Source organism: Chiloscyllium plagiosum, unplaced genomic scaffold (genome assembly GCF_037043375.1).
Source record: "Chiloscyllium plagiosum isolate Xiang-an unplaced genomic scaffold, Cpla_swu_hap1 HiC_scaffold_1, whole genome shotgun sequence".
Taxonomy (NCBI): domain Eukaryota; kingdom Metazoa; phylum Chordata; class Chondrichthyes; order Orectolobiformes; family Hemiscylliidae; genus Chiloscyllium; species Chiloscyllium plagiosum.
Window position 1 is genome coordinate 3,144,777 of NW_028270139.1, and position 26,216 is coordinate 3,170,992.

At 47.5% G+C, this 26,216-nt stretch overlaps 2 protein-coding genes and 1 non-coding gene across 4 annotated transcripts in view; 2 read left to right on the forward strand and 1 right to left on the reverse strand.

Annotated features, from left to right (window-relative positions):
• Positions 1–26,216, reverse strand: part of LOC148152056 (uncharacterized) — a 288,374-nt gene that overhangs the window by 93,808 nt on the left and 168,350 nt on the right. The window lies entirely within an intron of this gene.
• Positions 1–26,216, forward strand: part of tmem154 (transmembrane protein 154) — a 174,325-nt gene that overhangs the window by 90,867 nt on the left and 57,242 nt on the right. The gene's annotated exons all lie outside the window — the stretch shown is intronic.
• On the forward strand, positions 18,604–18,675 carry trnae-uuc (transfer RNA glutamic acid (anticodon UUC)). The gene has a single exon. It is a non-coding gene; the product is annotated as a tRNA-Glu (tRNA).

The window sequence follows — 26,216 nt, forward strand, 5'->3', positions numbered from 1 at the left end:
AGCTCTGCGTCTCGCTTTTCACAATCGGCCACAAAGAAATCCCTTTGCTCCAAACAATGGTACCTTCCCTCATTAGGGCAAGTCAACCACAACATGCCAGTCTGGTCAGAGGTAGCTTTTCGGACTGGATTTCACAGGGATTGGTGCTGGATTCAGTTTTGAATGTCTTTTATATAAATGATTTAGATGAGAATACAGAAGATGTGGGTAATAAGTTTGTGGATGACACCGACATTGGTGGCATAATGGACAGTGAGGAAGGTTCTCTAAGATTATAAAGAGGTCTTGATCAGATGGGTCAATGGGCTGAGGAGTGGCAATTAGAGTTTAATTTGGATAAATGCGAGGTGCTGCATTTGGTAAAACAAACAAAGACAAGACTTATACAAAGTTAAACAAGTACCTTGGGTAGTGTTGAGGAACAGAGAGACCTAGGGGGTGCAGGTACGTAATTCTTTGAAGCTTGGATCACATATAGATAATGTGGTTAGGCAGGCATGCCTTCATTGCTCAGACCTTTGAGTTGGAGTTGGGATGTTATTGGATGATTACTTACAGTGTGGAAACAGGCCCTTCAGCCCAACTAGTCCATACTGACCCACCGAAGCGCACCCACCCAGACCCATTCCCCTACATTTACCCCTTCACCTAACACTACAGGCAATTTAGCATGGCCAATTCACCTAACCTACACATTTTTGGACTGTGGGACGAAACCGGAGCACCCCCACGCAGACACGGGGAGAATGTGCAAACTCCACACAGTCAGTAGCCTGAGGCGGGAATTGAACCCGGGTCTCTGGCGCTGTGAGGCAGCAGTGCTAACCACTGTGCCACCGTGCCGCCCACAGTGGGCTTATATTGGGGTTCTACAGGACATTGGTGAGGCCTGTTCTGGAATACTGTGTCCAGCCTGGTCTCCCTTTTATAGGAAGGATATTATTAAACTGGAGAGGATTCAGATGAGATTTACCAGAATGTTGCCAAGAATGAAGGATTTGAGTTATTAGGAAAGGCTGGGCTGTTTTCACTGGAGCATAGGAGGTTGAGTAGAGGTTTATAAGATAATTAGGGGCATAGATAAGGTGAATAGCAAGTGTCTTTTCCCTAGGGTAGGGGATCTCGAGGCTAGGGGTCGAATGTTTGAGGTGAGAGGTGAAAGATTTTTAAAAAGACATTAGGGGCAATTTGTTTACACAGGAAGTGGTTCGTGTGTGGAATGAACTTTCAGCAGAAATGGTGAATGCGGGTACAGTTATAACATTTGAAAGACATTTAGATAAGTACCTGAATAAGAAATGTTTGGAGGATCTTGAGCCAAGTGCAGGCAGGTGGGACTAGCTTAACTGGGGATTATGATTGTCACGGACTGGTAGGATTGAAGGGTCTGTTTCCGTGCTGTATGACTCTATAACTCTCTGACGCGATAATTAAGAAAGACAAGTGAAGATAACATCAAACTAAGAAAAACTGTGGAACAATAATCTGAACAGTTTATGTTTTAATCTCTTTCTGCTTTAGGGTAATTTTACGGAAGAAATATTAACATATGTGACCTTCTCAAATGGCAGGAAGCAATGGGTTTAATTAGTTCGCATGATATTTTTCGTCCTGTATTAAAGGTTTATCAAAACATATCACAGCATAATGTTTCTTAACATCAAATACTCATATGCTGTGTTCACAAACTAGAGTGGATAACAAAGATATATCTCCTCTGGGGTTTGGTGAAGGTGGACTGTTTTAACAAAGATCTAATTGAAAAGCCTACATGAACCACTTTCAAGCAGATAAATAAGAAAGAAAGCACTTTCAGAACTAATCAACCTGTCACAGCAGCTAGCTCAGGTTACATTGCATCACTTCCTAAAAAGATCATTCAAGAACAGCTCCTGAAGAAATATTAGAGTCAGAAACACTCACAGGAAACAGGAAATATGACGATTCTTTGAGCAAGAGAGGAAATCAGAGCAGAATAAAATTGGGTATGCACACCATCTGTAAAGGTAACATGAACCAGTGGAATTGGAGATTGTATTTGATTCTGTCGGTGGCCTTCTTATTTTCTGCCAACAGTAAGTGTCACTGTCAAACATTGTTATGTTGAATGTGGCTGGACTCTACTGCATTACCTGCTATCAGCCTCTGGCTTACTTCAGTGAATAGCTACACCCAGATGTTTGAAATTTGACAGCAATATACCTTAGTGTTTAAGTGCACTTTAAAACAAGTATGTTTCTTTCAGTTTTTTTTAACCTGGTGTTCTCTATAATTTTTCTCTCGACACAATAATTGGTTTGGACTTACATCGTTATTTGAAAATTCCTTTCAAATCTCCCTGCATAGACTGTGGCTGTACTCAATTCTTTGGTTCCTCCTACCCAGTTGCAAAATCCATCAGATAAGGACGTGCTAAAAAGACACAGCACTAATGTTTCTGTAATCATACAAAAGACATTACATTTTGCTTTAAAACGTAATCCACTCTGAAATTTGTACAAGTAATCGTTCCCTTATCAACAATGAATGTAAATCTGACATTGACTGGCTGAGCATTATATTCAGGTAGTCACGTCCAGAAATGCAATACTTGTAAAAATTTCAACTCATCTACTTTTTGTCATTCCCTCTCCTTCATTATAATGTTCACAAGTTACTGAAGAACTGTTCTCCTACCACTGTTTCCTGAATGTTGCTTTTTAAATGACTGTGCTTTCTCTGGTTAATAACATCCTGTAGACAGAACCAATGTGCCGTACAGTTGTGAGAAATTTGTTGCTACCTTGGAACCTGCATTTGTGGTTGTGGAACGAAGAAAAAGATACAAAAATGTTCTTTTTTGAAAAAACATACTTTTCTGAAATTTGGCTTTCAAAGATGACTGTTGCTGCTATCTTCAGTCCTAAATGGGGCAGGTCTGAATCCTAGGTCTTAAACACGTGTTAGACAGCCTATTTGTGGGTGGCACGTTGGCTCACAGTGGCAGGGACCCGGGTTCGATTCCAGCCTCGGGCGACTGTGTGTGGAGTTTGCATGTTCTCCCCGTCTCTGTGTGGGTTTCCTCCCACAATCCAAAGACGTGCAGGTCAGGTGAATTGGCTGTGCTAATTAGGTGCATTAGTTAGGGGAATGGATCTGGGTGGGTTGTCCTTCAAGGGGTTGTTGTGGACCTGTTGGGCCGAAGGGCCTGCTTCCCTACTGTAGGGAATCTAATCTAATCTTGTACCAGGTGCCTGTTAAAGGTGGACAACTGATAAAATTGCGCTTCCAATTTCACAGAATTCAACTTCTAAACATGGGACTTGTGCCAGATTACACACATAAACCGGGTACAACATTGTCTGTTTTTTTTTGTACTTAAGTGAAATATAGACAGTTGACAAAGAAAGGGGGATAAAACATGTTTTGACATTCATTCTCAGAATGAGACTGTTGCTGGCTGAAGCAACAGTTACTGCCTGCCCCGAACTGTTATAAGTCAACCACATTGCTGTGGACCTAGAGTCACATGTGGGTCTGGAGTCACAGGTAGGCCTGGAGTCACATGTGGGTCTGGAGTCACATGTGGGTCTGGAGTCACATGTAGGTCTGGAGTCACATGTGGGTCTGGAGTCACATGTAGTCTGGAGTCACATATAGGTCTGGAGTCACAGGTAGGCCTGGAGTCACAAGTGGGTCTGGAGTTACATGCGGGTCTGGAATCACATGTGGGTCTGGAGTCACATGTAGGTCTGGAGTCCAGGTAGGCCTGAAGTCACATGTGGGTCTGGAGTCACATGTAGGTCTGGAGTCCAGGTAGGCCTGGAGTCACATGTGGGTCCGGAGTCACATGTAGGTCTGGAGTCACAGGTAGGCCTGGAGTCACATGTGGGTCTGGAGTCACATGTAGTCCTGGAGTCATATGTAGGTCTGGAGTCACAGGTAGGCCTGGAGTCACATGTAGGTGTGGAGTCACATGTAGGCCTGGAGTCACAGGTAGATCTGGAGTCACAGGTGGGGCTGGAGTCACAGGTAGGTCTGGAGTCACAGGTAGGTCTGGAGTCACATGTGGGCCTGGAGTCACATGTAGGCCTGGAGTCACATGTAGGTCTGGAGTCACATGTGGGTCTGGAGTCACAGGTAGGTCTGGAGTCACAGGTAGGTCTGGAGTCACATGTGGGTCTGGAGTCACATGTAGGTCTGGAGTCACATGTGGGTCTGGAGTCACAGGTAGGTCTGGAGTCACAGGTAGGTCTGGAGTCACATGTGGGCCTGGAGTCACATGTAGGTCTGGAGTCACAGGTAGGTCTGGAGTCACATGTGGGTCTGGAGTCACATGTAGGTCTGGAGTCACATGTGGGCCTGGAGTCACAGGTAGGTCTGGAGTCACATGTAGGCCTGGAGTCACATGTAGGTCTGGAGTCACATGTAGGTCTGGAGTCACATGTAGGCCTGGAATCACACATAGGCCAGACCAGGTGATGAAGGCAGTTTCCTTTCCTGAAGGACGTTAGTGAATCAGATGGGTTTTCCCCCGACAATTGATTCATGGTCACCATTAGGCACTAAATTCCAGATTTCTTTTATTGAGTTCAAATTCTACCATCTCCCAAAGTGGAATTCAAACCAGCTCTCCAGAACATTAGCTGGGTCTCTGGATTAGTAGTCAAATGGCAATACCAATAGGCCAGCACCTCCTGTGTGCATTTATACAACACTTGTCACCACCCCACCTGGAAGCCTCTCTTTACAGTCAATTAATTCCTTTGTAAAGTGTGTTCACCATTGTGATGTCAAAGCCATGGCAGCCAACGTGTCCCCCAGAGAGCAATGGCAGAGTGTTTGGATCATTTGATTTTTTTGACGTTGATTGTGAAAACAAGATGAGCAGATTGGCTTCCTCGTGCTCGATAATAACGTTGTGATTCTGTGATAAATATTGGTTGTGATACCCTGCTCTTCTTTGCAATTGTGCCTTTGAATCTCTCCCATCCACATAAGTAGGAAGATTGGGGATCACCCGAAAGATGGGACCTCCAAGAGTGCAGAACTCCCTCAGCACTGCATTAAAATGTCACCTTGATGTGTTTGGAGTCAGACCCTGAAGCAGACCCCCTGAAATGGGATCAGACCATTGTGAATGAAACCAATGTGTGAATTTCAGCCATGACTGTAGACATAAGTGGCTGCATTTCAAGGGAAGACGAGGCATGAGGAATCTGGTAGGATCCCATCAGATTAATCATCAGGGTTGATCAGGAAATGGTGTTGGCTGCAAGTGTGATCAGGATCTTTGCTCATTCAGTCTTCCTCGCTAAAGGTGAGGGAACTGCTCAGTGAAAGAAAGCAGTGAGAAACTAAAAGGGAGAAAAAAAAATTAACAAAAATAATTGGAGTTCTGCAGACCTGGGCATCAGGGTTGAAGTAACCAGCCCAAACAATCTTCTGTTTTGAATTTGTAACATTTGAGCTTGTGACCCCATTGTTCTTTTCATTAAAAATATTCATTGTTCAATTCAGTGTAGAACTGCTAAGCTACCATAACAGTTTCTACAGTATACAAGATCTTTCAAAAGAAATATATTTACTTGGCGTTCATTTGGAAATTGTTTTCTCAATGAACGACATTGTGAAAATAAATTGCCAATGCAAAGAGATTGCAAAATGAAAAGCTTCACAAAATAAAAGTACACAGAAATCACTTCTAGTTTGAAAAAATGGAAATAATTAATTTAGATCTCTGTCTGATGAATCTTTTTTGTTATTTGTTTTGTTGCATTTTGATTGTATTTCACCTAGGTACTGAAAGTTTTAGTAAGAAGACAAATAGACTTCTTTAGCTTGTTATCGACCCATGACCTAGGATCTGAAGTATTTTTCTCTGCAAGATATCAATTAGTTTTATAGACTTTGATGTGACGGTGACATTATGTCTTTCATTCCATTATGAACTCTTCTCTCAATACAGATAATTAAATTACCCTTTGTGTTTTTGTTTAATCCCTTTGTTTGGAGAGATATGTTTTTTGAATCCTCAGTTTTAGTTCAGGCTAAAAACTGAGTCACAGAGGGCAAAGAGTGCAGTAAGGTATTTAACTGTCATGTGGATGCCTGATCAGGACTGTTCCCATAACCAACAGGAATAAGATTAATACGGTGGGTTGGTGTGGGAGGCTGGAGGGTTGGGCCCCCACTGGAATCCACACAAACAGTCCTTAACAAGGAGAGAAAGGGTCAGGATCAGTAACATTCACAATCAGGGAAAGATTGGTCTTCTTCTCGGGCCTGATAGGACATTTCACTGGGCATCTTTGTGGGAGCTGTTCACTGGCAGAGGATGTTAATAAGTCTGAGACAAGATGATGCTCTGGTATCCTGGGAGCAAAATGGCCCCAGTTCCCAATTGCATAATTGAGGAGAAACTTTGTTATTTCAATGAGGCCATCTCTCCTCTGGGTTAGGAAGTGTCCTTTTGGGTTTGTGTAAGATGGTGGGCTTGAGGATAGGAACACACTGCCAGCATGGCACAGACCCACTCTCCACCTTGACTGTCCTTGAAGGACCAAGGCATGAGGGGTCAACGTCGTCTTGTTTTCTGTTTCGAGTTTGTGGTTCAGGTACATTGCTTTTGGAGGCATGAGGGATCTTCATTTTGCATCTGACCCATTCTATTGCAACAACTTTCATTTTTATATCGTGTATTAAATAACAAATGTTCCAAACTGCTTCAGATTGGTCCGAGCACTCGCTGAGCTGCAGCGAAAGAGTTCGATGATCAAAAGTAAACCTTTTCAGAAACAAAGAGAAGCAGCTGAGGGAAAAGTGTCAGAAAGAGAGTTTCAAAGATGTTAAAGTGGCTGCAGGCTGAACCACTGAACCGGGCCTGATCATAGATAAGATAACGTGTATTGTGTAATTAACTGGTGCCCACCATTCTCATGTAGGTTACACGCAGACTTTGTGCAGCTTGATAATTTTCATGCTAGCAGCAAAACACCAGGGTAAAGATACTGCTGAGTAGCTGCATGCTGCAACAAGGGCCCCATGTTTGGGCAATGTAAGCACCACTTAAAGCTATCTGCATTTCTTCAAGCTAAACAATTACTCTTTAATGTGGGAAAAGCAATACTTTCTGGCTACAGCAGATGCGAGAATCATTTGATGAAGAGACTGAGCTCAATAAGAATTTTGGCTGATCATAAAACAGGGCAGAGAGGGTGAGAAAACATCCTCTGGCATGATGCAGGATGCCTGGTAGAGGAGGAGACAAGGGAATAATGATCCTCTGTTCACAAGGGGCCGCCGTGACACTGACCGCCTCAACCTGTCCACCCCCTCACCCACTCCAACCTCTCACCCTTGCAACATGCAGCCCTCCACTCCCTCCGCTCCAACCCCAACCTCACCATCAAACCGGCAGACAAGGGAGGAGCGGAGGTAGTTTGGTGCACCGATCTTTACACTGCTGAGACTAAATGCCAGCTCGCAGATACCTCCTCCTACTGCCCCCTTGACCATGACCCCACCTCCCACCACCAAACCATCATCTCCCAGACCATCCATAACCTCATCACCTCAGGGGACCTCCCATCCACCGCCTCCAACCTCATAGTCCCACAACCCCGCACCGCCCGTTTCTACCTCCTGCCCAAAATCCACAAACCTGACTGCCCCGGACGACCCATTGTCTCAGCCTGCTCCTGCCCCACCGAACTCATCTCTGCATACCTCGACATGGTCCTGACCCCCTTAGTCCAAGAACTCCCCACCTACGTTCGGGACACCACCCACGCCCTCCACCTCCTCCATGATCTTCGCTTCCCCGGCCCCCAACGCCTTATCTTCACCATGGACATCCAGTCCCTATACACCTCCATCCCCCATCACGAAGGACTCAAAGCCCTCCGCTTCTTCCTTTCCCGCCGACCCAACCAGTACTCTTCCACTGACACCCTCCTTCGACTGACTGAACTGGTCCTCACCCTGAACAACTTCTCTTTCCAATCCTCCCACTTCCTCCAAACCAAAGGAGTAGCCATGGGCACCCGCATGGGCCCCAGCTGTGCCTGCCTCTTCATTGGATATGTGGAACAGTCCATCTTCTGCAACTACACTGGCACCACCCCCCACCTTTTCCTCCGCTATATCGATAATTGCATTAGCGCTACCTCATGCTCCCACAAGGACGTTGAACAGTTCATCCACTTTACTAACACCTTCCACCCCGACCTCAAATTTACCTGGACCATCTCAGACTCCTCCCTCCCCTTCCTAGACCTCTCCATTTCTATCTCGGGCAACCGACTCAACATGGACATTTACGAGAAACCGACCGACTCCCACAGCTACCTAGATTACACCTTGTCCCACCCTGCCCCCTAGAAATGCCATCCCATATTCCCAATTCCTTCACCTCCGCCGCATCTGCTCCCAGGAGGACCAATTCCAATACCGAACAACCCAGATGGCCTCTTTCTTCAAAGACCGCAATTTCCCCTCCGACGTGGTTGACGATGCTCTCCACCACATCTCCTCCACTTCCTGCTCCTCCGCCCTTGAACCCCACCCCTCCAATCACGACCAGGACAGAACCCCACTAGTCCTCACCTACCACCCCACCAACCTCCAAATACATCGTATCATCCTTCGTCATTTCCGACTCCTCCAAACAGACCCCACCACCAGGGATATATTTCCCTCCCCACCCCGATCAGCGTTCCGGAGAAACCACACCCCCCACCAACCCAACCTCCACTCCCAGCACCTTCCCCTGCAACCTCAAGAAATGCAAAACTTGCGCCCACACCTCCCCCCTCCACTTCCCACCAAGGCCCCAAGGGATCCTTCCATATCCGTCAGAAATTCACCTGCACCTCCACACACATCATTTATTGCATCCGCTGCACCCGATGTGGCCCCCTCTATATTGGGGAGACAGGCCGCCTACTTGCAGAACGTTTCAGAGAACACCTCTGGGACACCCGCACCAACCAACCCAACCACCCCGTGGCTCAATACTTCAACTCCCCCTCCCACTCCGCCAAGGACATGCAGGTCCTTGGACTCCTCCATCGCCAGACCATGGCAACACGACGCCTGGAGGAAGAGCGCCTCATCTTCCGCATAGGAACCCTCCAACCACAAGGGATGAATGCAGATTTCTCCAGCTTCCTCATTTCCTCTCCCCCCACCTTATCTCAGTCTCAACCCTCGGACTCAGCACCGTCTTCTTGACCTGCAATCTTCTTCCTGACCTCTCCGCCCCCACCCCCACACCGGCCTATCACCCTCACCTTAACCTCTTTCCACCTATCACATTTCCGACGTCCCTCCCCCAAGTCCCTCCTCCCTACCTTTTATCTTAGCCTGCTGGACACACTTTCCTCATTCCTGAAGAAGGGCTTATGCCCGAAACGTCGATTCTCCTGTTCCTTTGATGCTGCCTGACCTGCTGCGCTTTTCCAGCAACACATTTTTAACCATTAGATTCTCCAGACAAGCAGCAAGACAGCAGTAGGAACAGAGTGCCGTGGTAATCAATGGTAAGAGTCCACTCTCAAGGACCTGGATACAATGTCACATGAACTTCATTGACCTCACGTGAATGGTCAAGACACAAATCTACCTACAAATTCCATTTCCCGAAACAAAAGACCATTGTAAGGGCATTGTAAACCATATCAACTGCACTACCCTTATCAATCTATTTAGTCACCTTTTCAACAAACTCAAATAAATGAGTCAGGCAGGATCACCCTCTAACAAATCCATGCAGACTATGCCTGGTCAATCCCTTTTTTCTCAAGTATTAATTAATCCTGTCCCTCAGCATTGTTTCCAATAATGTCCCTCCCCCTGCTGTCAGACTACCTGCTCTGTAGTTACCTGGCCTAACCCTGCTGCCCTTCTTAAACACAGGAACCATCTCAGCTATCCTCTGGTCACCTGGCAAATGTTGTTTTTTTATTGAGCACTGAGTTTGAATTTGAGAGAGATTGGAGAGAGAGAAGTGTCCAGCCTCTTGGTGTTATCAATTCATTTCTCTCTTCACGTTGCTGCTCAGCTCCTCCTGCACATTCCTGAGGCCGTTCCAAGTTGAATCCTCCACATGCATTTCTTTTGCCTCCCAATATGTGAACTCATCATGTGGTAAGCGAGAGATGTGAATTTCTTTGAGCCTGTTTGGCTCCTTTGGGATCTATTCCAACCCTTTCTGAAGCTTCTAGATGGGCTTCAGTCCTGTTTAAATTCAGTGACCCATCCTGTCCCCCATTCGGCTTCCAAATCTCCCTCTGTTCTTGGCCTACATGCCACATCCTGATGGTTTAATTCCTGACATCATTCTTTAGTCACACTAACTCTCAAGAGTTTTACTGTCCCCTGTACCGTTGCCAAAATCCTTCTGTTTCCCAGCTTTCCTGTCACTTGCTGCTCACCTTTTCCCAGCTTCTCTGGGCTGTCTTTTTCTGATTAATGAGTATATTTTGCTGTCTGGCTACTTTAAATAGTCAGTGGAGATCATTCCATTGAATCTAATTCCTGACAGGTGGCTTGGTCCTTAGAAATGCCTGAACAGACAATGACTATTATTAATGCTGCAGACACTGGACTTTCAGCTAGACTTTCCAGAGGGCACTGAAACCACCAACTTTCCCTTAAATGCCTGGGTTTCCTACAGTAGAATTAATTCAGGCAGTTTCCCAGCATTCTCCCATACCAATCTCTCCAAGTAATGGCCGGAGATAGTTTGGTTTCCTCTGCCTGGTTCCTATTTTCTCTCCAACCTGTCTCCAAGGTATTTCTTTTGCACTTATCCCTCTGTGGTCCTTGACAGCTTCAGACTCCAGTTTACCTGAGATGATGTGCCTTTGTATTCGGACAGAGTTGCTGTCTGTCTAAGCCCTGCTATCCTTTGTTCTTTGAGATGAATGTGAACGGGGAAGTGTGTGGAAATGTTGACCTCCTTGAGGAGAATTACCTCACAGTTTTATTTGCCCATACTTGCTGTTCAAAATAAGCAGATTAACCTGTTTATGTACTGGGTAGGTCTGGGGCAATGAAGATTTATAATATATTGTTGTTATTGTTATTACTACTTTACTTGGGAAGTAGGGGTAAATGGGTTTTGCTGTTTCACTGCTGTGAAGGTCTGATCTTTAATTAAGAAAGGTCAAAAGGTCATTTGGAACTGTGAGCTGAAGACATCCTTGACACAACATTGTAAACCTTAGGCAAGATATCTCAACAAGTTACTCGGTGATAAATGGCTTCTTGTTGACTTGAGCTTTAATGACCAGCGAACAGGGAGGCCAGGAACCAGATGAACATCACAGTTCAGAAGAAAAGTTCCACACAAGCAGATTACAGCTTGTAAACTGTCAGGGGAAGCAATAGCCTTGTGGTATTGTCGCATTGCCTGTTAATCCAGAGACCCAGGTAACATTCTGGGACATGGGGTCGAATCCTGTCACAGCAGATGGTGGGATTTAAATTCAGTAAAATCTGGAAGCAGGTGTCTAATGATGACCATGAGCCATGTTGGAAAAACCCACCTGGTTCACTAATGTCCTTCAGGGAAGGAATAGAAACATCAGAACAGGAAGAGGCCCTTTGAGCCTGCTCAGCCATTCATCACAATCATGGCTGATCATCTAACTCAATTGCCTAATCCTACTTTCTTCCCATAACCTTGGATCCCATTTACCCCAAGGGCTACATTGAGGCACCTCTTGAATTCATTCAATGTGTTGGCATCAACTACTTCCTGTGGTAATGAATTCCACAGGCTCAACACTCTCTGGGTGAAGAAATGTCTCTTTATCTTCATCCTAAATGGTCCACCCTGAATCCTTAGACTGTGACCCCTGGTTCTGGACATACCCACCATGGGGAACATCCTCCCTACATCTACCCTGTCTAGTCCTGTTAGGATTTTATAAGTCTCTGTAAGACCCCCCCCCCCCCCCAGGTCTCACTGCACACTCCTCTCTCTCCCTATTTATAGCCATTCCGGTAGTAATCTGCATTCTTGTTTTTGCTTCCAAAGTGAATAATGTCACATTTATCCAAATTATACTGCATCTGCCATTGATGTGCCCACTCACCCAACCTGTCCAGGTCATGCTGAAAGATCTCTGCATCCTCATCACAGTTCATCCTCCTACCCAACTTGGTATCATCTGCAAACTTTGAAATGTTACATTTTGTTCCCTCATCCGAATCATTAATATATTGCGAATAGCTGGGGATCCTACACTGATCCCTGTGGTACACCACTAATTACTGCCTGTCAATTTGAAAGGATCATTAATTGCTACTGTTTCCTCTCTGCCAATCAGTTGTGTATCCATCTGCCACCCTTACCCAGTCTGACCGACATGTGACTTCAGACCCACAGCAATGTGATGGACTCTTAATGCCCTCCGGTCAACTAGGGATGGGCAATAAATGCTGGCCTGGCCATCGAGGCCCTCACCCCATGAATGAATGAAAAAACAATCCTTAGTTGAACTGACCTCCGTCATATTCTAAGGCAGTGTATTCCAGAGTTTAACCATACGCTGCTTGCAAGGTTTCCCCTCAATGCTTTTCTGCCAATGACTTCAAATCTGGGATCTCCAACAATCGTAGAATCCCTACATTGTGGAAGCAGGTCATTCAGCCCATCAAGTTCACACTCTGAACAGCATCCCACCCAGACCCTATCCCTGTAACCCTGCACTTCCAATGGCTAACCTACCTAGCCTGCACATTCTGGGCAATTTAGCATAGCCAATCCACCTGACCTGCACGTCTTTGGACTGTGGGGGGAAACCAGAGCACTGGAGGAAACCCATGCAGACACGGGGAGAACATGCAAACTGCAGGCACCCAAGGGTGGCATAGCCCACTGCACTACATGAGGTGATGGCATTCTGGTCTCATCGCCCAGCGCGGATATCCTCATGTTTCTGCATCTCCACTGTAAACTAGCCCTGAGTCTCAGTTTGGGAACCACTGATTTATGAGACATTGCCTCTCAGAATTGGCTGGGTGAAGGAGAGGAGCATATTTACGTCTCTGTGAAAGAGGGAAATGTGTCAGAATATCGCTTGAACTGCAGGTTAAAAAGGGCCGTGTTTCTCTGAATAAGGACTGGGAAGTGTTTATTGAGGAAGTTTTTTGGGGACGTGCTGGTGCCTCAGATACAAATGGAATCGTATAATCTTTTCAATAATATACTGAGATTAAAATCAACAGTTGTACAGAAGAATGCTGTAAAATTGATTGGAATGTAACATTTCACAAGTTACGAATATTCCGGGGGACCATGAATACTCAAGGGGGGCAGGAGCAGTAAGGATAGCATTTCAAAGGGGCATCTGCAATTACAAATGTGTTGTTCACACTCTCGATATTTCACCAAGGTCACCATTTCCAGTTGCGTGCGTTCCCAGAGGACTCATCACATGACCATTGCCTCCGACGCTCCACCCAGTTAATAACCTTTTTTCCCATCTCCAATGTTTTATAACTAAACAATGAAAGATTTCAAAGACAATAATAAACAAAACACCTTTTTCTTAACAACTTGTTTTTCTCCCCCAGTTGCTGGCAATGGTAACCCAGTGATTCATCTTTAATTCCCAGAGACCTAAAACAATGCTGAAAGATTGGCAAGCCTTAGATTTACTGAGCTAAACAATGTGGGAAGGTTCCATGTTGGCCTTTAATCTTAATTCAGGCAGTGATGGGATCATTATATCTCATTGAGGGTTTTCCAGATAGAAGAAGGGGAGAAAGCTCGGTATTTCTTCACCTGTCTATCTTCCAGGAGGCTTACTTCTGGTTTGCTTTATCAACCACAAAGTCAGTTATCAAATCTCAACCACTACGGTCATAGAGATGTACAGCACGGAATCAGACCCTTCGGTCCAACTTGTCCATGCTGACCAGATATCCTAACCTAATCTGGTCCACTTGCTGTACTTGGCCCATATCCCTCCAAACCCTTCCTATTCATATACCAATCCAGATGCCTCTTAAATGTTGCAATTGTACCAGCCTCCACCACATCCTCTGGCAGCTCATTCCATCTTCTTGGATAGTTATGCAATGATCTCTCCTGGATGTGTGCTAGTTGTGTGAGGGCAGAACTTAACTTTGATACCCAAGATTCCAGACCCAGTGCATCGTGTTTGAAGCAGTAAGCCATCAGAACATAGAGACAGGGAGAGCATTTCTGCTCTAAGGCTTCCTCAGACAGGTTGGAGAAAGCGAGGACTGCAGATGCTGGAGACCAAAGTTGAAAAATGTGGTGCTGGAAAAACACAGCAGGCCTGGCAGCATCCGAGGAGCAGGAGAATCGACGTTTCGGGCATAAGCCCTTCTTCAGGAAGGCTTATGCCCGAAACGTTTATTCTCCTGCTCCTCGGATGCTGCCAGGCCTGCTGTGTTTTTCCAGCACCACATTTTTCAACTTCCTCAGACAGGTTGTTCGAGATAGTTCTAGCATTTAGAAAATTGAGAGGGAATCTTATAGAAACATATAAATTAAGAAAAGAATACAAAAGTTGGAAGCAGGGAGGTTGTTTCCACTGGATGGGTGAAACTAGAACTAGGGGGCACAGCCTCAAAACAAGGGGGAGCAGATTTCGGACTGAGTTGAGGAGGAACCTCTTTGTCCAAAGGATTGTGAAGCTGTGGAACTCTCTGCCCAGTGAAGCAGTTGAGGCTACCTCGTTGAATGTTTTTAAGAGAAAGACAGATAGCTTTCTGAACAAAAAGGGAATTCAGGGTTACGGTGAGCGGGTGGGTCCACGAAAAGACCAGCCATGATCTTACTGAATGGCGGAGCAGGCTCGAGGGGTCAGATGGCCTACTCCTGCTCCTGTTCTTTATGTTCTTATATTTTTATGGAATAACACAGGGCTTAAAAAATAATTCTACTTGCTCACCAGAACAAATGTTACATTTCGAATCAGAGAAGTATCGTTTTTAGCCCAATTTTAAAGAGGTTGTAAAGAACCTTCAATGAAGGAAGAGACCTTTAACAGAGTGGGCTCTATCCAATAACGTATCCACCTGAGAAAGCCTCTCCATTGTTTAAAGGTGGGAAGAGGTGGTTTGGTAAATGGAAAGAATTACATTAATGATTGTGAATAAAGTGAAGTTATTAGCAGTATTAAATTCTGATGTGAGGGAAAAGGGGAAATGTTGACTCAGAAAATGAGTGGGTCCTGTTGAATGTTTAGAGCTAACATTTTGAGAATAGACAGTGGTGAATCAATAGTCCAATTCACTCTCCAATCCCTTTGCTTCACCATTGAAGTAAGTTAGTCTTCCAGTTCCCTACTACTCACTTTGTGTGATGCCATGTGAGTCTGCCCAGACTGTTCTCATGGTGGTCTCCACTTGCAAATACACAAACACATCCTCTCCAGCAGCCAGCACAAGGTAGCAATCTGACATGGGAAGTAAAGCTGTTTTTCCTTCCCTTTCCAAACATAAATACCGACACCACTGAAGTGTCTACCTCACGCACTCCCACTCTCTCCCTGCCCATTGCTGTCCTGCCTAAACAAATTTGTCTCAGCACCATCCAAAATCTGCCAAACCACACAGGAAGCTGTGTGCCTTTTGATCTGTATGGCTTAGAACTGCATCGTGAAGACAATTTTCCCACTGACCCATGAAGTGGATCAGGATCCACTCTTGAAAAGATGTGATGAAAAAGCAAGAGAAAACATCTTAACAAAAGCATCAGTGTTTAATATTGAGCCTTAAGCCTGGGCATCACATCTCAGTCTTATTTTGGTCTTGAAAAAGGTTCAGCATAATGAAACAAAGATTAACAGTTACATGATGAGGACAGATTGCATAGGTAAGAGTTGTGTTTCTTTGAGAATGGTGGATTTAATGGGGGTATAGTTTGATAGAATGGACAGAGACAAACTTTTTCTCCTGGTCGGGGAAATGATAGAACAAGGGAACATGCACATGTAATTAGAACTAAACTGTTCCGGAGTGATATAGATTACTATTTTCAGTTAAAAATCTGAACGTCATCAGCAGCTAATTTAAATAATCTAATTTAAATAATGGTCTAGATTAGAGTGGTGCTGGAAAAGCACAGCAGGTCAAGCAACATCCGAGGAGCAGGATTCCTGATGAAGGGTTATTACCCGAAACGTCGATTGTCCTGATCCTCGGATGCTGCCTGACCTGCTGTGCTTTTCCAGCACCACTCAGATCTAGACTCTGGTTTCCAGCATCTGCAGTCCTTGTTTTAAATAATAGTCATCTCTGAGAATGGCAGATAGCTTTTCTACTTTCCCCTTGTGGTAATCTCTATCACCTGAAAGTCACCACTAGAATGCATTTCCATTTTTGCACAGAGATGTTCTCCATGCAATCTCTTTGAGGTCTCTCACAGGACCAGTATTGCTAATATCAGAATTTTTACATTTGAAAGAAGCTTAATTTAGTTCCTTGTAATTAAAGTAACTACTGTGTAGATGTGGGTGGCTGGGTGGACTGTCCCAACCAGTTCCTGTATATGTGTGACCTAGTACTGTTGTCTAGGCAGCTTGTGTCAGAACAAACATTCATGGCCATGCAAAGCTCATGGTGCCGAAGCTAACTGGAGCGACCTGGGTGGGGGTTGGTGAGTGATAACTTTTTAAGATTCACTCGTGGGAGATGCACATCACTGGATGGGCCAGCATTTATTGCCTGTACCTAGTTGCCCTTTGGGGGTGAGCTGCCTTCTTGAAGCACTGCAGTCCACCTGCTGTGGGTAGACCCACAATGCCCTTGGGGAGGGAATTCCAGGATTTTGACCCAGCGACAGTGTTGGAACGGCAATATATTTCCTAGTCATGATGTTGAGTGGCTTGGAGGGGAACTTGCAGGTGGTGGGGTTCCTATGCAGTTTCTGCCCTTGTCTTTCTAGTGGGAAGTGTTCATAGGTTTGGAAGGTAGTGTCTTATGATCTTTGGTGAATTTTTGCAGTACGTCTTAGATTAGATCGGATTAGATTCCCTACAGTGTGGAAACAGGTCATTTGGTCCAACAAGTCCACACCGACCCTCCGAAGAGCAACCCACCCAGCCCCATTCTCCTACCCTAATACCCTACATTTACCCATGACTAATGGACCTAACACTCTGGGCAATTTAGCATGGCCAATTCACCTGATCGACACATCAATGGAGTGTGGGAGGAAACCAGAACACCCAGAGGAAACCCACGCAGACACGGGGAGAATGTAGATGGTACATGCTTCTGCTACTGAGCAGCAGTGGTGGAGGGAGTCACTGCTTATGGATGCAATGCCAATCAAGTGGGCTGCTTTGTCATGAATGGCTTCAAGCTTCTTGAGTGTTGTTGGAGCTGCACCCATCCAGGGCAAGTGGGGAGTATTCCATCCCACTCCTGACTTGTGCCTTGTAGCTAACGGACAGCATCTGACCTGCTCTTGCAGACACTGTGTTTATTGATACGTTTCTGTTGGTGGTAATGCTAAGGATGTTGCTAGTGAGGGATTCAGTGATGGTAACACCATTGAATGTCAAAGGGAAATGATTAGATTGTCTGTTCTTGGAGGTGGTCATTGCCTGGCATTTGTGCTATGCTCATGTTACTTGTCACTTATCAGTCAACCTGGATCTTGCCCAGATCTTGTTGCATTTTAACATGGACTGCCTCAGTATCGGAGGAGTTGTGGATATTGCTGAACATTGTGCAATCATCAGCAAAGATCCCCACCTCTGACCTTATGATGATTAGAAGGCCAATGATGAGGCAATTGAAGATAGTTGAGCCTAGGATACCACCCTGAGGAAATCCTGCAGAGATGTCCTGGATATGAGAATACTGACCTCCAACAATTATGACCATCTTCCTATGTGCCAGCTATGACTCCAACCAGTGGAGAGTTTGCCCCTGCTACTCACTGATTCTAATTTTGCAAGGACTACTTCATTAGAAGAAAGTGAGGACTGCAAAGTGAGGATTGAGGCCTACACATCATGAAAGGTATAGACAGAGGGATAGATAAGCTTTTTCCCAGGGTGAGGCGTTCCATAATGAGAGGTCATGTGTTCAAGGTGAGAGGAGAAAAGTTTAAGGGGGATACGTGCGGAAAGTACTTTACACAGAGGGTGGTAGGTGTCTGGAACACACTGCCAGCAGAGGTAGTAGAGGCAGACACAGAGGATTAATTTAAAATGCATCTGGACAGATGCATGAGTAGGTGGGGAGCAGAGGGATACAGACGCTTAGGAATTGGGCGACAAGTTTAGACTGTAGATTTAGATCGGCTCAGGCTTGAAGGGCTCTTTGTTCTTTGACTGAAGATGATGGAGATCAGAGTCAAACTATGTGGTGCTGGACTTGATGCTACACTCGGTCGAATGCTGTCACTCTCCCCCTGCCCCTGGAATTCGGCTCCTTTTGTCCATGTTTGCTTTCTCTTAATATTTTGATACAATAATACCTACGCGACAGTAATCAAAACACCCGTTCCCTGGCCAGGAATCGAACCCGGGCCATGACGGTGAAAGCGCCGAATCCTAACCACTAGACCACCAAGGAATGTTAATCAAAATATTAAGAGAAAGCAAATACTTGTCAATTTAACATTCCTTGGTGGTCTAGTGGTTAGGATTCGGCGCTTTCACCGTCGCGGCCCAGGTTCGATTCCCGGCCAGGGAACGGGTGTTTTGATTACTGTCCCGTAGGTATTATTGTATCAAAATATTAAGAGAAAGCAAACATTTGTCAACATTCCTTTTGTCCATGTTTGACCCAAGGCTGGAATGAGGTCAGGAGCTGAGTGACCCTGGGGGAACCCAAACTGGGCGTCACTGAGCAGGTTATTGCTGAGCAGGTGCTGCTTGATAGCTCTGTTACTGACCCCTTCCATTGCGTTACTGACGATGGAGAGTAGACTGATGGGACAGGAATTAGCCGGGTTGGGTTGGTTGCTTTTTCTGTACAGGACATACCTGGGCAATTTTCCACATCGCTGTGTAGATGCCAGTGTTGTAACTGGACTGGAACAGCTTGGCTCGGGGAGCGGCAGGTTCTGGGGCACTAGGCTTCAGTATTATAGCTGGAATGTTGACAGGGTGCATAGTCTTTGCAATATCCAGTGCCTCCAACTGTTTCTTGATAACACATGGAGTGAATCAAATTGGCTGAAGATTGGTATCTATGATGCTGGGGACCACTGGAGGAGGCCGAGATAGATCATCCACTCGGCATTTCTGGCTGAAGATTCCTGTGAAAGCTTCAGCCTTACCTTCTGCGCTAATATGCTGAGCTCCTCCATCACTGAGGGTGGGGATATTTGTGGAGCCTTCTCCTCCAGTGAGTTGTTTAATTGCCCCCACCATTCATGACTGGATGTGGAAGGACTGCGAGGTTAGATCTGATCCATTGGTTGTGGGATCGCTTACCTCTGTCTGTCATTTGCTGTTTATGCTGTTTGGTGGCTTCACCAGGTTGACATCTCATTTTCAGGTGTGCCTAATGCTGCCCCTGGTATGCTCTCCTGCACTGAACCAGGATTGACCCCCCCCTGGCTTGATGGTAATGGTTAAGTGGGGGATATGCTGGGCCGTGAGGTTACAGATTGTGCTGGAGTACAGTTCTGTTGCGGTTGATGGCCCACAGCCCCTCACAGATGCCCAGTCTTGAGCTGCGAGATTGGTTTGAAGTCTGTTAATTGTCAACAGTTCCTCCTCAGGAGGGAGAAGGGTATAATATTTGTCACACCTGAACAAAGGATTTGATACACTTTGACAGAAACAGCAAGAACAATACCAGAAATGATCAATTATATGGAGAAATTGGGGCTGTTCACCTGAGAGCAGAGAAGGTTTATGTAGATTATTCAAAATTAGGTGGGATTTTAATTGCATACATACCGCCAAACCATTACCACCTGACGCCTGGAGGAAGAACGCCTCATATTCCGCCTTGGGACCCTGCAACTGCACAGGATCAATGTGGACTTCAACAGTTTCCTCATTTCCCCTCCCCCTACATTATCCCAGTCGCAAGCCCCCAACTTGGCACCGCCCTCCAGACCTGTCCATCACCTTTCCCCATCTATCTGCTCCACCCCTCCCCCACCTTCACCTACCTATCACATTCTCAGTTACCTTGCCCCAACCCCTCCCCCGTCCCATTTATCTCTCAGTGCCCCCGGCCCACAAACCTCAGTCCTGTCGATTCTCCTGCTCCTCGGATGCTGCCTGACCTGCTGTGCTTTTCCAGCACTACATTCTCACTCTTATCTCCAGCATCTGCAGTCCTCCATGGGGAGAAAGTGGTCCCATTGGCAGAAGATGTCTGACCAGAGGACATAGATTCAAGTTAAATGTTAAAATAATTGAGCGGGAGATGAGGAGATCCTTTCTGTGCACACAATTTTATGATCTGGCATCACTGCCTGAAAATATGATGCAAACTTATTCAAACTTAATCTTCAGGAGAGATAGGGTAATCATTTTTTTTTAGATTTTTTTTAGATTAGATTAGATTAGATTACTTACAGTGTAGAAACAGGCCCTTCGGCCCAACAAGTCCAGACCGACCCACCGAAGCGCAACCCACCCATACCCTTACATTTACCCCTTACCTAACACTACTGGCAATTTAGCATGGCCAATTCACCTGACCTGCACATCTTTGGACTGTGGGTGAAAACCGGAGCACCCGGAGGAAAGCCACGCAGACACGGGGAGAACGTGCAAACTCCACACAGTCAGTCGCCTGAGACGGGAATTGAACAGTGGTTAGCACTGCTGCCTCACAGCGCCTGAGACCCGGGTTCAATTCCCGCCTCAGGTGACTGACTGTATGGAGTTTACACATTCTCCACGTGTGTGTGTGGGTTTCCTCCGGGTGCTCCGGTTTCCTCCCACAGTCCAAAGATATGCAGGTCAGGTGAATTGGCCATGCTAAATTGCCCGTAGTGTTAGGTAAGGGGTAAATGTAGGGGTCTGGGTGGGTTGCGCTTCGGCGGGTCGGTATGGACTTGTTGGGCCGAAGGGCCTGTTTCCACACTGTAAGTAACCTAATCTGAACCCGGGTCTCTGGCGCTGTGAGGCAGCAGTGCTAACCACTGTGCCACCCACATTTGAAGAAGGAAAATGGAAAAGAACAAAACCGTAGGACTAATTGGATAGTTTTCATAAGGAGTTGGAACTAGTGTGCTAATTCAAAAGGGCGGCACAGTGGCTCAGTGGTTAGCACTGCTGCCTCACAGCACCAGGGTCCCAGATTTAATTCCTGCCTCAGGCAACCATCTGTGTGGGGTTTGCTCATTCTCCCCGTGTCAGTGTGGGGTTTGCTCATTCTCCCCGTGTCTGTGTGGAGTTTGCTCATTCTCCCCGTGTCTGTGTGGGGTTTGCTCATTCTCCCCGTGTCAGTGTGGAGTTTGCTCATTCTCCCCGTGTCTGTGTGGAGTTTGCTCATTCTCCCCGTGTCTGTGTGGGGTTTGCTCATTCTCCCCATGTCTGTGTGGGGTTTGCTCATTCTCCCCGTGTCAGTGTGGGGTTTGCTCATTCTCCCCGTGTCTGTGTGGGGTTTGCTCATTCTCCCCGTGTCAGTGTGGGGTTTGCTCATTCTCCCCGTGTCAGTGTGGGGTTTGCTCATTCTCCCCGTGTCAGTGTGGGGTTTGCTCATTCTCTCCGTGTCTGTGTGGGGTTTGCTCATTCTCCCCGTGTCTGTGTGGGGTTTGCTCATTCTCCCCGTGTCAGTGTGGGGTTTGCTCATTCTCCCCGTGTCTGTGTGGGGTTTGCTCATTCTCCCCGTGTCAGTGTGGGGTTTGCTCATTCTCCCCGTGTCAGTGTGGGGTTTGCTCATTCTCCCCGTGTCTGTGTGGGGTTTGCTCATTCTCCCCGTGTCTGTCTGGGGTTTGCTCATTCTCCCCGTGTCAGTGTGGGGTTTGCTCATTCTCCCCATGTCTGTGTGGGGTTTGTACATTCTCCCCGTGTCTGTGTGGGGTTTGCTCATTCTCCCCGTGTCTGTGTGGGGTTTGCTCATTCTCCCCGTGTCAGTGTGGGGTTTGCTCATTCTCCCCGTGTCTGTGTGGGGTTTGCTCATTCTCCCTGTGTCTGTGTGGGGTTTGCTCATTCTCCCCGTGTCTGTGTGGGGTTTGCTCATTCTCCCCGTGTCTGTGTGGAGTTTGCTCATTCTCCCCGTGTCAGTGTGGGGTTTGTACATTCTCCCCGTGTCTGTGTGGTGTTTGCTCATTCTCCCCGTGTCTGTGTGGAGTTTGCTCATTCTCCCCGTGTCAGTGTGGGGTTTGCTCATTCTCCCCGTGTCAGTGTGGGGTTTGCTCATTCTCCCCGTGTCTGTGTGGGGTTTGCTCATTCTCCCCGTGTCTGTGTGGAGTTTGCTCATTCTCCCCGTGTCTGTGTGGGGTTTGCTCATTCTCCCCGTGTCAGTGTTGGGTTTGCTCATTCTCCCCGTGTCTGTGTGGAGTTTGCTCATTCTCCCTGTGTCAGTGTGGGGTTTGCTCATTCTCCCCGTGTCAGTGTGGAGTTTGCTCATTCTCCCCGTGTCTGTGTGGAGTTTGCTCATTCTCCCCGTGTCAGTGTGGGGTTTGCTCATTCTCCCCGTGTCTGTGTGGAGTTTGCTCATTCTCCCCGTGTCTGTGTGGAGTTTGCTCATTCTCCCCGTGTCTGTGTGGGGTTTGCTCATTCTCCCCGTGTCAGTGTGGGGTTTGCTCATTCTCCCCGTGTCTGTGTGGAGTTTGCTCATTCTCCCCGTGTCTGTGTGGGGTTTGCTCATTCTCCCCGTGTCTGTGTGGAGTTTGCTCATTCTCCCCGTGTCAGTGTGGGGTTTGCTCATTCTCCCCGTGTCTGTGTGGGGTTTGCTCATTCTCCCCGTGTCTGTGTGGGGTTTGCTCATTCTCCCCGTGTCTGTGTGGAGTTTGCTCATTCTCCCCGTGTCAGTGTGGGGTTTGCTCATTCTCCCCGTGTCTGTGTGGGGTTTGCTCATTCTCCCCGTGTCTGTGTGGAGTTTGCTCATTCTCCCCGTGTCTGTGTGGGGTTTGCTCATTCTCCCCGTGTCTGTGTGGGGTTTGCTCATTCTCCCCATGTCTGTGTGGGGTTTGCTCATTCTCCCCGTGTCAGTGTGGGGTTTGCTCATTCTCCCCGTGTCTGTGTGGAGTTTGCTCATTCTCCCCGTGTCTGTGTGGGGTTTGCTCATTCTCCCCGTGTCTGTGTGGAGTTTGCTCATTCTCCCCGTGTCAGTGTGGGGTTTGCTCATTCTCCCCGTGTCTGTGTGGAGTTTGCTCATTCTTCCCGTGTCTGTGTGAGGTTTGCTCATTCTCCCCGTGTCTGTGTGGAGTTTGCTCATTCTCCCCGTGTCAGTGTGGGGTTTGCTCATTCTCCCCGTGTCTGTGTGGGGTTTGCTCATTCTCCCCGTGTCAGTGTGGGGTTTGCTCATTCTCCCCGTGTCAGTGTGGGGTTTGCTCATTCTCCCCGTGTCTGTGTGGGGTTTGCTCATTCTCCCCTTGTCAGTGTGGGGTTTGCTCATTCTCCCCGTGTCAGTGTGGGGTTTGCTCATTCTCCCCGTGTCTGTGTGGGGTTTGCTCATTCTCCCCGTGTCAGTGTGGGGTTTGTTCATTCTCCCCGTGTCTGTGTGGGGTTTGTACATTCTCCCCGTGTCTGTGTGGAGTTTGCTCATTCTCCCCGTGTCTGTGTGGTGTTTGCTCATTCTCCCCGTGTCTGTGTGGAGTTTGAACATTCTCCCCGTGTCTGTGTGGAGTTTGCTCATTCTCCCCGTGTCAGTGTGGGGTTTGCTCATTCTCCCCGTGTCAGTGTGGGGTTTGCTCATTCTCCCCGTGTCTGTGTGGAGTTTGCTCGTTCTCCCCGTGTCTGTGTGGGGTTTGCTCATTCTCCCCGTGTCAGTGTGGGGTTTGCTCATTCTCCCCGTGTCTGTGTGGGGTTTGCTCATTCTCCCCGTGTCTGTGTGGTGTTTGTACATTCTCCCCGTGTCTGTGTGGGGTTTGCTCATTCTCCCCGTGTCTGTGTGGGGTTTGCTCATTCTCCCCGTGTCTGTATGGGGTTTGCTCATTCTCCCCATGTCTGTGTGGAGTTTGTTCATTCTCCCCGTGTCTGTGTGGTGTTTGTACATTCTCCCCGTGTCTGTGTGGAGTTTGCTCATTCTCCCCGTGTCAGTGTGGAGTTTGCTCATTCTCCCCGTGTCTGTGTGGGGTTTGCTCATTCTCCCCGTGTCAGTGTGGGGTTTGCTCATTCTCCCCGTGTCTGTGTGGAGTTTGCTCATTCTCCCCGTGTCTGTGTGGGGTTTGCTCATTCTCCCCGTGTCAGTGTGGGGTTTGCTCATTCTCCCCGTGTCTGTGTGGGGTTTGTACATTCTCCCCGTGTCTGTGTGGAGTTTGCTCATTCTCCCCGTGTCTGTGTGGGGTTTGCTCATTCTCCCCGTGTCTGTGTGGGGTTTGCTCATTCTCCCCGTGTCAGTGTGGGGTTTGCTCATTCTCCCCGTGTCTGTGTGGGGTTTGCTCATTCTCCCTGTGTCTGTGTGGGGTTTGCTCATTCTCCCCGTGTCTGTGTGGGGTTTGCTCATTCTCCCCGTGTCTGTGTGGAGTTTGCTCATTCTCCCCGTGTCAGTGTGGGGTTTGTACATTCTCCCCGTGTCTGTGTGGTGTTTGCTCATTCTCCCCGTGTCTGTGTGGGGTTTGCTCATTCTCCCCGTGTCTGTGTGGGGTTTGCTCATTCTCCCCGTGTCTGTGTGGGGTTTGCTCATTCTCCCCGTGTCTGTGTGGAGTTTGCTCATTCTCCCCGTGTCTGTGTGGGGTTTGCTCATTCTCCCCGTGTCAGTGTTGGGTTTGCTCATTCTCCCCGTGTCTGTGTGGAGTTTGCTCATTCTCCCTGTGTCAGTGTGGGGTTTGCTCATTCTCCCCGTGTCAGTGTGGAGTTTGCTCATTCTCCCCGTGTCTGTGTGGAGTTTGCTCATTCTCCCCGTGTCAGTGTGGGGTTTGCTCATTCTCCCCGTGTCTGTGTGGAGTTTGCTCATTCTCCCCGTGTCTGTGTGGAGTTTGCTCATTCTCCCCGTGTCTGTGTGGGGTTTGCTCATTCTCCCCGTGTCAGTGTGGGGTTTGCTCATTCTCCCCGTGTCTGTGTGGAGTTTGCTCATTCTCCCCGTGTCTGTGTGGGGTTTGCTCATTCTCCCCGTGTCTGTGTGGAGTTTGCTCATTCTCCCCGTGTCAGTGTGGGGTTTGCTCATTCTCCCCGTGTCTGTGTGGGGTTTGCTCATTCTCCCCGTGTCTGTGTGGAGTTTGCTCATTCTCCCCGTGTCAGTGTGGGGTTTGCTCATTCTCCCCGTGTCTGTGTGGGGTTTGCTCATTCTCCCCGTGTCAGTGTGGGGTTTGCTCATTCTCCCCGTGTCTGTGTGGAGTTTGCTCATTCTCCCCGTGTCTGTGTGGGGTTTGCTCATTCTCCCCGTGTCTGTGTGGAGTTTGCTCATTCTCCCCGTGTCTGTGTGGAGTTTGCTCATTCTCCCCATGTCTGTGTGGGGTTTGCTCATTCTCCCCGTGTCAGTGTGGGGTTTGCTCATTCTCCCCGTGTCTGTGTGGAGTTTGCTCATTCTCCCCGTGTCTGTGTGGGGTTTGCTCATTCTCCCCGTGTCTGTGTGGAGTTTGCTCATTCTCCCCGTGTCAGTGTGGGGTTTGCTCATTCTCCCCGTGTCTGTGTGGAGTTTGCTCATTCTTCCCGTGTCTGTGTGAGGTTTGCTCATTCTCCCCGTGTCTGTGTGGAGTTTGCTCATTCTCCCCGTGTCAGTGTGGGGTTTGCTCATTCTCCCCGTGTCTGTGTGGGGTTTGCTCATTCTCCCCGTGTCAGTGTGGGGTTTGCTCATTCTCCCCGTGTCAGTGTGGGGTTTGCTCATTCTCCCCGTGTCAGTGTGGGGTTTGCTCATTCTCCCCGTGTCAGTGTGGGGTTTGCTCATCCTCCCCTTGTCAGTGTGGGGTTTGCTCATTCTCCCCGTGTCAGTGTGGGGTTTGCTCATTCTCCCCGTGTCTGTGTGGGGTTTGCTCATTCTCCCCGTGTCTGTGTGGAGTTTGCTCATTCTCCCCGTGTCTGTGTGGGGTTTGCTCATTCTCCCCGTGTCAGTGTTGGGTTTGCTCATTCTCCCCGTGTCTGTGTGGAGTTTGCTCATTCTCCCTGTGTCAGTGTGGGGTTTGCTCATTCTCCCCGTGTCAGTGTGGAGTTTGCTCA